This window comes from Caretta caretta, chromosome 1 (assembly GCF_965140235.1).
Source record: "Caretta caretta isolate rCarCar2 chromosome 1, rCarCar1.hap1, whole genome shotgun sequence".
Taxonomy (NCBI): Eukaryota; Metazoa; Chordata; order Testudines; family Cheloniidae; genus Caretta; species Caretta caretta.
The window spans coordinates 68415942-68426859 of NC_134206.1; the positions used below are offsets into that span (position 1 = coordinate 68415942).

Sequence of the window (10918 nt, forward strand, 5' to 3'; positions counted from 1 at the left end):
GCGTTCCCTGCCCCCCACCCGCAGAGCAAGCAGGAGGCTCCTGGGAGCAGCTCCAAGGCAGAGGGCAGGAGCAGCAACGTAGTGGTACATGAAGTGCTACACCTGAAGTGCAATGCCCAGCCGTGCAGCTTAGAAGGAACTTAGTTTACATCTGAAAATCTGGCCCTATCTGTATGGATGTATAAACAGAGGACTCAGTTAGGGAGGGTTAATTCACTTTTGCATTTGTCACTGGTGTCATTGCCATGTCCAGTTCTGGTGTCCATAAATCAAGAAGAATGTTGAAAAATTAGAGAGAGTTAAGAGAAGAGACATGAGAATGACTAAAAGATTGGAAAACATGTCTTACAGGGAAAGATTCCAAAAGCTCAGTCTGTTTAGCTCAAAGAGAAGGTTAAGGGGTACCTTGATCACAGTTTATTACTATCTACATGGGGAACACAAATTTGATAATAAAGGGTTCTTCAATCGAGCAGACAAATGTATAACAAGATTGAAAGTTGCAGCTAGACTCATTCAGACTGGAAATAAGGGGCAATTTAAAAAAAAAAACACTGAGGCTTACTAACCACTGGAACAAATTACCACGGACTGTGGTCAATTCTCCATCATTGGCAATTTTTAAAACAAGATTGGATGTATTTCAAAAAGATATGCTCTAGTTCAAACAGAAATTAATTCAGGGAAGTTCTATGACTGTGTAAAGGAGAAATCAGCCTAGAAATCAGCTTTCTAGCCTTTTCAGAGTAACAGCCGTGTTAGTCTGTATTCGCAAAAAGAAGAGGAGTACTTGTGGCACCTTAGAGACTAACCAATTTATTTGAGCATGAGCTTTCGTGAGCTACAGCTCACTTCATAGCCTTGTGTCAAGGTTCCTTCCCCACTCTGAACTCTAGGGTACAGATGTGGGGACCCGCATGAAAACCTCCTAAGCTTACTTTTACCAGCTTAGGTTAAAACTTCCCCAAGGTACAAACTATTTTACCTTTTGTCCTTGGACTTTTGCTGCCACCACCAAACGTCTAACACTGGTTACTGGGAACGAGTCCGTTTGGAAACGTCTTTCCCCCCAAAATCCTCCCAAATCTTACACCCCCTTTCCTGGGGAAGGTTTGATGAAAATCCTCACCAATTTGCATAGGAGACCACAGACCCAAACCCTTGGATCTTAAGAACAATGAAAAAGCATTCAATTTCTTAAAAGAAGAATTTTAATTAAAAAAAAGTAAAAAGAATCACCTCTGTAAAATCAGGATGGTAAATACCTTACAGGGTAATTAGATTCAAAACATAGAGAATTCCTCTAGGCAAAACCTTAAGTTACAAAAAGACACAAAAACAGAAATATCCATTCCATTCAGCACAGCTTATTCTCTCAGCCATTTAAGGAAATCAGAATCTAACGCATATCTAGCTAGATTACTTACTAAGTTCTAAGACTCCATTCTTGTTCTGTCCCCAGCAAAAGCATCACACAGACAGAGAGAGAGAGGCTTTGTTTCTCCCTCCCCCCAGCTTTTGAAAGTATCTTGTCTCCTCATTGGTCATTTTGATCAGGTGCCAGGGAGGTTATCCTAGCTTCTTAACCCTCTACAGGTGAAAGGATTTTTCCTCTGGCCTGGAGGGATTTTAAAGGTGTTTACCCTTCCCTTTATATTTATGACACCTTGTAATCCATGAGTCCATTACTTTTATATTAGATTTTAAAAATCAACAAAGATCAAATGTACTGTGGCAAAATGGGAATTTTTTTGTAATATTTTTATTAATCCTTTGTGTTCCTCAATTTCCCCTATATTTTGCATGGCAACCCAGTCGGGGAAAGGGACTAAGGCTATGTCTACACTACACAGCTTTTAGTGACAGGGCTGTGTTGCTACAGGTGCGCAGTGTAGCCGCTGTTTGTCAGCTCTCCTGCAGACAAAAAACTTCCACCCCCAACAAGCAGCGTTAGTGTTGTCGGCAGTAGAGCGCTCGTGCTGACAAAACGCTGTTCACCCAGCGCTTGTCTTCAGCAAAACCTTTGTTTTTCGAGGAGGGTGGGTTAACACCTCTGAAAGACAAAAGTTTTGTTGTTCATTTGCCTGTGTAGACATAGCCTAAGTTTGCCCGCAGAGCAGGTTAAGAGACATAGGTGTGTTTGTCACCCCATTGTCTGAGCTTGAATAGGTCATTAAAAAGGATTGGCTCAGCCTGACCCCATATAAGTGGAAAAGCTGAGAAGCTAATGGAAAACTCAATCACCAGGACTTTGACACCTAGCAACCAACAACCCAGAGGAAGATGCATTTTCTCACCTCTCACCAAGGAAGCTGAATGAAGACCCCTGCTCGGGAACAAAGGACTGGAAGGTGTAAGGTGGAGGCATAAAGGGTTGGCTTCTGGAAGGAATCTGAGCTCTCTCACCTGGGGACTGACTAAGGAGGTCAGAGAGAGAGCGCCTGATCATGGGGGTTCACTACAGCTTGGCTGAGGCTCTGGGCTAACCAGAATGATCTATGCTGTAACTTTAACTCCTCTATGCTAACCTAAGGACTTTCAGTTTGTGTGTGCCTGGTGACTAAAAATGGTTCCCTTGTTTTTGAAAAGGCTGCCTGTGCCACTACAAATACTCACTGAGAGCATTGCGCCCTTAAGGACTACAATACAAACCTCCCACAGAAGTCTGGCTCAGGTGGATTTGCTGCAGGGATCCAGAGAACAGTGGTACCAAAGATGGTTTCTGTTGACCTTTGTGGAAGAGGAGGTGGGATATTATGGTGGCAGGCCTTAATGGCTGCCAGTAAGCATGTCTTTGATCTATAGGTAATTGCAGACCTCATTAAAACTGATGGGCATGCTAGCTACCCTTCATTCTGGCTAAATGGTAGAAACAATTAAGCTCTTTTATGGAGTAAGATAGCGAAACAGAAACCACCACACTGGGCCACACAGAAAGAATGAACTCAGGGAGAATAAGAGGAGTTTTCCTGGGTACTGATAGCAAATGTAGGGGATGGGGCATTGATGGGTTGCAGCCATGTGTGTCTGTGTAGGTGTCAGAGGAAGAAAGCAACCAGAAAGCAAAGAAAAGCCACCAGGCAACAGAAAATCAGTCACGAGCACAGCCTTGAGAGAGAGCAGAGGCAGAGCTCTGTGGGGCACAGGATTGGCTGGAAAAGCAGGCTTGGAAATTGTGAGCAAGGAAACTGCCTGCTCTTGTTACTTCCTACTATGTACATTCTTTGTAAAGAAACATAAGATTTCGTCAAAGTAATACCTGACTCATATAATCAGTTTCTCCTCATAATGAAAACCATGGGTGGTGGGTGAACCACAGGCTAGGGGAGGCTTGGCCCCAGCCCAGCCCACCCCTTCCGCCTGTGGCCCCGCCCCCATCCCCCACAGAAGCCCAGAGCCCCCCTCCCCCCCCCACGGCCGCCAGCCCCACCCCAGGCCCAGGGTCCTGAGCACCTCCAGCCCCGGAGCACCTGGGGGGCAGATGGCACATGCCCCGCCCCCGCGCAAGCCATGGAGCTCTGGTCAGTATGGCCCAGTGCCAGGGGCCCCAGCCACCCCAAGTCCCAGCCACCCTAGCCCCAGCCCCAGCAGGCTTCCCAGAAGAGAAGCAGCCTGCCTGGGCTGGGGCCAACTAGTGGCAAGCAGGAGGGGCCTCGGAGCAGAGCATGTGTGGGGCCACAAGGGGCTGTTTGGGGAGGCACAGCCTTCCCTGCCTATGCTACCTGCCGCCCATGATGGAAACAACCTGGCAAGATACTGAATATTAGCTAACTGCTTGGACTATCATGAGGTCTTTGTTTCTTCTCCACTCAGGCATCTAGCACCACTTGTGGCACTAGAGTACAGCAGTACGTATACTCAAGTCAAAATATCTGCGGGCATACCAGGTGGTGTAGTACAACCTATTGCCCCAGCAGACTGTGCTGACCAGAAGCCTTATTAGAACACTAAACTTCATCCTGAAAGAGGGGTTAAACAGTATTGGACAAGGATGTGAGTATGAGGGAATCCTTCACTTCAGAGTTGTCCCTAGGCTCCTCCTCAATCTAGATAATGTTACCCAGTTTCCTCTGGAATAAGGAGACGTCAGTCAGGTATTGTAGGTTTGAATGGAATCTGCCTGAAACATTTTCCAAATAATTTAAACAAACTAATTTGTAAAAAGATAAAAATGTGTCTTGCAAACTGTCACAGCTCAGGGCAACTGAACCTGTATTCTCTCTCCATGTTTCAGCAACCCACTTTATGCTCACCACTCCTCAGCTGTCACTTCTCTAGGGTGAAAACCTATGTCTCTCTCCCTCCTGACTGGGATTTTACCAGGCTGCACACAGTTCCCTGCCTATACTGCATTATTCCCAGCCAACCAGACTGCCTCAGCAGACCAGCATCTGCACTTTGCTTTCTCCTCAGAAGCTATGAGTAGTGTGTTTTCTACCAGTTATAAGTTACCACACAGTTCTTTCTAGGCAGCACATTTATTCTAGGCACCACAGAAAAAAAAACCATAAAAATTAATAAAAGTTCCTGTATAGATGCTAAAAGCTCATCAAAGGTCACCCCTCCATCTTATGGGGCCTCCAAAGGACAAAGTCATTCTTCTATCCCTTCCCTGGAAAGATTGGAGACCCCCTTTAGACAGAAGATTACTGGACCAGAAAGAAGTCCCTGAGTCAATTTAAACTCATATACAAAAGTCCGTTCTTTATTGGTCTCCGGAGAAACCAGTTTGAACCAGTGTATGTGAGCCTCCAAGTGGACCCTCTCTGGAGGCATTACGACCTGCTCAATTTGCCACTGTTCTTACTTCCTGGAAAGCTCTGGTCACCCTCCCCTATGGAATCACATACAATCCCTGGCCCATAATGATACATAAAATTAATACAGTAAGATCTCCCAAAGATATTGCAGGAAATTGTCACACAAACCATTAGTAAATAGAAAAAGGAGAAAGTTACTGAGAATTCACTACAAATAGTTCACTCAGCTTCAGTAATGACCTTTGATATTTATCAACTTGGTTGGCTTTGATACAGTAAGCTATAAGTAAAAGGCTCTGAATTCCCCTACCTAAGCATTTAGACATACAATCCATTTTTCTAACATGTTTTAACTCAGAATTTTCTCGTTTATGGCAGTTTAGGCCAGAACCTTTGCATTAATTTAATATAGTTTATATGTGTGGATAGCGATGCTTATTATACAATTAAGTGAATGAATGAGTGGTGACAATGGGGACAGTGGCTGGGCCATTTGCATTCAATATATGTTCCTGTCCTAATATTTATTCTTAGGCGTTTTTTCAGAAGCAATATCATATATAGGTCCTTTAATAAAATGTATCCCTCTTCCTAGAATTTATCACCAAATGGGAAAGTAATAGCTTTTTTCAATACAGCTGATAGAATGCAACCTGACTTTATCTGGAGCTTGGCATAAAGGTATAAATCACTAGACCCCTACTACTCTCATCAAGAGCCTATCTTTCAAAAATATCAGAAATCCAGGGGTCTCAGTGCAGAGAAGCTCTATTTACCAGTTCTCCATCAGTGCTGCAGACACCTCTCCCCAAGGATCCATCAGATTCTGAACAAAAAGCTAGGCAGGTCAATAACACCAAAATCAGCAGCTTCCAAAGTTCCTGACAAAAATATTCATTATCACAGCAGCTTTGGCAGGTTGTTTCAGAATACCCAGTTTATGCTTTGATGATGGATTCTAAATGGTTAATTTAGTTTATCAGCAGTTATTGCATACAACCAAAGCCTTAATGAATGCCTTCTTTCATTTATGTAATGAACTTCAATTTGTAAATTGTCAAGGAGCAAACTATATATTTAACAGATATATTACTTAGCTGTAATGTATAGTTTTGTACAGTTTTATACTCTTTGTATAGTTTTATGTTTGGAAATGTACATATATGTATATAGGTATGCATTTATAATAGAGGCACACACATCTGTGTATATTATGTGTGTGAGAGAGACAGAGAGATTCTCCATATATCTGTGTGTCCAAGATACTAAAAATGGAAGCCTGAAATTAGACTCCAAAATTCCTATTTAGAATCATAGAATTTAGGACTGGAAGGTGTAGTTGGAAGAGGGCCTGAAACATAAGCCCTTGTATCAGAGACCTGGGCTAAAGTAATGGTCAAAACTTGCTAATATAAAGCAAAGTGAAGTTATGAGCAAGAGGCAAGCCCTGCTCACAGAATCTGGTAAGAACAGGGCTGATATTGCAGAAACACACATTCCTAAGTAGTGCTCGGCGTAAAGATATATAAGCAAACACATTCCAGAAAGGTGGTACCAGAACACCTCAATACCAAACACATTCCTGAAAGATAACAAGAACACACTGACCCATCCTAAAGATACGGTCAGGATGATAGCATGATGGACAGAAATATTCTGATCGAACCAACATATACAAGGTAATGGGTGGCACCAAAATGCATTAGAGGGTGGCACCCAAATACGTCAGAGGGGCAATACATAACTTATTTGTATCGGTGTATAAAGATGGATCTCAGAGGGAGTGTCTTTGGCTGGCCTAAGGAATAATGGAAAATCCCGCCATTAACTGAGCTAGTCCAATGCAATGGGCATACATGTGTTAGTGTACCTGTAAAACTTGAGCCAGGACATTAGAACCATGCTTCGCTGACAATAAAACTGACCAAGTGCCTTCGCTATGAACCAAGTCTGTGGATTTATTGGGCAATTTGATGGAGCCTGTTGTACAGGCTATCGGGACAGAGTCAGTACACCACACAGAAAGAACACACACATGCAGCCAAACATCTGACCACAGAAGGGACCTCAATATGACATCCAGTCCAGTCTCCTGCCTCAAGGCAGGACTAAATATTGTCTAGGCCAGTGGTTCCCACACTATGAGTTGTGACATGAGCAATGAGAGGTAGGTTGCTGTGATCCCTAATTTGTGGAGGACACCATTTTGCTCCTCACAGGATGACCTCACATATGCGGTGCATGCAAGGTCACAATGCATGGAGGACACTGTGACGGGTTACCCGCATTCTGGGGTGCCACCTGATCTACCTCTGAGCCTGCCTGTTCCACCAGCTTGGGCTCCCTTACACTTTCCTGATAAACCAGGCCCTCAAGCGTCCTCCAGCACAAACACAGGCAGGGACGCACCCAGCTGCAGAAAGACACAGAGACTGAAATCAGGGAAGAATCATCTAGGGAATTGCCTAGCACTCAAATGTACACCTTCTCTGGAATGTAAACCCAAAATTGTATTGTCTTGCATGGCACAGAAATCTGTACAGCATAAGCTCATGAAATTTGCTCCTTCCCTCAATGTGGAGGAAGATATGCACAGATTTTGCCCGCCCCCCAGTTATGAATTCCACAAACTGGGTTTAGAGAAAACAAAAACAAGTTTATTAGCTACAGAAGATAGATGTTAAGTGATTATAAGGGATAGCAAACAGATAAAAGCACTGAACAAATTTATTACTAAACAAATAAAACAAACACACAAACTAAGCTTAATACATTAAAGAGACTGGTTACAAGTAGGAATTTCTCACCCTAAATGTTGTTTTAGGCATTTCTTTCTCAGGCTAGACACCTTGTCAAGCCTGAGCTCAATCCTTTTCTTCCCCACCCCTCTCACTTTCACTTTGTTTCTTACATGTTTCCAGCCTTCATCCTGGGTGGGGATTCAGTGAAAAATGACCCCTGATTAACTCACTTCCCTGCCTTAAATAGGATTTACATATGGTGGGAATCTTTTGTTTCCCAGCTAGATTCCCACCCCCATTAGTGGAAAAATACTAGTAGTACAGGTTGGAGTCCAGTACCAGGTGACATGATCACATGACCCTGCGGCATCAAAGCAGCCAGGATTTAAAGGTTGTTTGCAGCATCCCAGGAAGCTTCTCAGGAAGATAGGAGATTAGCAACTTCAAAGTCCTATTGTTCTCCCACATGGCCCATTCAGGCTGATTGCATTCTGTCTGGTGGGCATTCCCCAGGTGTAAAGCCACTTGTAATTGTTTCATAGTCAATATTCCTAACTTCAGATACAGAAATGATACATGCACACAAATAGGATAATCATATTCAGTAAATCATAACCTCTCCGGTGATACCTCACATGACCCATCTTGCACAAAACACATTTTAGTTATGCCATATTCACAGACACCATTTTGTTCTACAAAATGGTATCCTCCGTATATGTACGAGGTCACTCTATGCAGAGGATGTCAGTTTGCTCTACAAAATGGCATCATCCATGCTGTCTGGTGTCCTATGGCATAATTAAAATAGGGATTTGCGGCAAAAATTTTGGGAACCCCGATGTAGACCATTCCTGACAGGTGTTTGTGTAACATGTTCGTTAAAAGCTCCAATAGTGGAGATTCCACAACCTCTCCAACTAATTTGTTGCAGTACTTAACTACCATCACAGTTAGGACATTTTTTCTAATGTCTAACCTAAATCTCCCTTGTTGCAATTTAATCCTATTACTTCATGTCCTGTCATCAGCAGTAAAGGAGAACAATTTATCACCCTCCTCTTTATAACAACCTTTTATGTACCTGAAGACTGTTATCATGTCTCTCCTTAGCCTTCTCTTCTCCAGACTCAACAAACCCAATTTTTTCAATCTTTCCTTGTAGGTCATGTTTTCTAGACCTTCAATAATTTTAGTTGCTCTCCTCTGAACTTTCTCCAATTTGTCCCACCTGTCAGGGGACTGGACTAGATGATCAATGCATAATGATAGGCATTGAGTGCAGCAATACTAAATCAAGGAAGGGTGGAGAGAAAGCTTTAATTGTGAATTTCTTAGCTCATCATTTTTCCCAGACTCCTAATTTTATTTTTGTGTGTAGTTTCTACCTGTGTCATTAAAAAAAACCCAGAATCCTCAGATTGTTGATAACAGCATCTGATAATAATTCTTGTGTAGTATTATTAAAAAGAAAACTAGGGGAAATGTGATCTACAGTGTATCAATATTCTATATCAAGCCAGCTCCTTCAGAGCAGTTACTTCAAAGTAATCTACGATCAGTATCCTACATCATGCACAGACATGAAGCCTGCGTACTAAAAACCTTATTTTAAGCATTCCCTGTGTATTCAGAGTAGCTATTTTATAGGTATCAGTATCCAGCCCATTTACCCTATTAAATACGAATAGTCAGATTTCTATCGTATTCTCTACCAGATGGACTATTTCAAATTAAAAAACAAAACAATTTAGTCATAAAAATACATAATTAAATGCAAATTCTATAGCATCTTCCATCTCAGGATCTCAAAGCTATTTACAAACTTTAATGAAGCCTCATAACTCCTCAGCAAGACAGGAAATTATTACTCCTAATTTATAGATGGGGACACTGAGTTATAGAGAGGTTAAAAGTGGCTTGCTCAAGATCATCAAGTCAGTAGTAGAGCTGGATATAGAATCCAGATCTCTGGATTCCTATTCCTGTGTGCTATGATAAATCGGGGATGCTATACTATGATTAGGTATAAGAACTATGAGAACTTTACTTTCAGGAAATGCTTTTGACAAGAGAGAATAGCATATGTGCAGGAAGTAATAAAGCCTGAATGTTGCACTGTCTTACCTCTCTCTCTCTTTTCATCCTTGAATACGAAACATGGTGTCAGCAGCGAGTTGGCTCCTGCAAGTCTGTAAAGTTAAGGACTAAGAATATTGAAAAACCTAAAAACAAAACAAAAAAAAACCCAAAAGAAAAGAATATTCATGGCAGCTTACCAGATTCCTGAACAGATGGACCCAAAGTGGATGTGTTTAGCAACTGGACAATCTTTAGATCACAATGGGAAAACTAGAAAATTGCAATGGCACTGGAAAAAAAGGAAAACAAAAGAAGAGCAGTCACACTATTAATGGAAATGGGCAAAGGCTGCCACATGCTGCAACAGCATTGTGATATGTCAGTAGCAGTGCAGGAGGATCCATTTAAAATGCTAATACCATTTTCATTTCACAAAAAATGTCAGATATGAAAGGTATCTTTTCAACAAATGTAATCAAGAATGAATCTGGAGAACCAATAGACCACTATATTGCTAAACTGTGCAAAATGGCTGAGTCATTTGATTATCAAATCTCAACAGATTAACTAATTCATGATAAATTCATAATAGGGACAAAAGATGCAGGCGTTTAATCAGAATGCTCAGAGAGCCCACCTAACTCTGCCAATATCTATAGACACAAACAAAGCTAGTGAACAAGTTCACATGCAAATGCAAGCAGAAGTGGAGCAGTCACAGAGATAATTCACCAAGTAGCACAGGAAATGTTAGAAAATACAAAAAAATACACCAAAATTTCTGCAAAGGCAAATGCACAAATTCAAAGCAGAGCAGATAAACAAGGTGCAAAGGAAGACCTGTGGCTACTGTGGAGAAAAACATGTTAAGGGAAAATGCCTGGCATATGGGGTAATGTGCAGTATTAGTGTCAGGAGGAATCATTATGCCAAAGCTTGCAGACAAGAAAAGCAAAGAAAAAACATGCTCTATATCGAAGAGACAAGCAGTCACTTACAGGATGAGATTTTACACATATATGACATTAATGCCGCGCAGCACTGCAAAAATAAATGGTTTTTATCAGCTCCAGAGTCAAAGACAAGGCAGCAGCAGACAAACAAAAACTGAATGCCAAATATACACAGTGGGGCATCAGTGAATGTGCAAAATTACAAAGATTTCCTCAGTATTATGCACGAGAAGAAAGTAAAATTGCAGCCAAGCAAAGCCAAATAAAAATTAAATGATGGCACAACCACAACACCACTAGGACAATGTAAATTACAGGCAGAATAGGGAGGAAAAGTAAACAGGCTGAAATTTCAGGTAGCACAGAAAAAAATAGATTCCAC

At 41.8% G+C, this 10918-nt stretch overlaps 1 long non-coding RNA gene across 2 annotated transcripts in view; it reads right to left on the bottom strand.

Annotated features, from left to right (window-relative positions):
* LOC125637367 (uncharacterized) overlaps positions 1 to 10714 on the bottom strand; it is a 308688-nt gene extending 297974 nt beyond the window's left edge. Inside the window, exons 1-3 of one of the 2 annotated variants that reach the window (XR_012668647.1) lie at positions 10582 to 10714; positions 9781 to 9872; positions 9629 to 9693 (exon numbers count right to left, since the gene is read on the bottom strand). This is a non-coding gene — a long non-coding RNA (uncharacterized LOC125637367). The remainder of the gene's footprint in view (positions 1 to 9628; positions 9694 to 9780; positions 9873 to 10581) is intronic. The other variant, XR_012668649.1, reaches the window with a different exon arrangement.
* Positions 10715 to 10918: the final 204 nt, after the last annotated feature.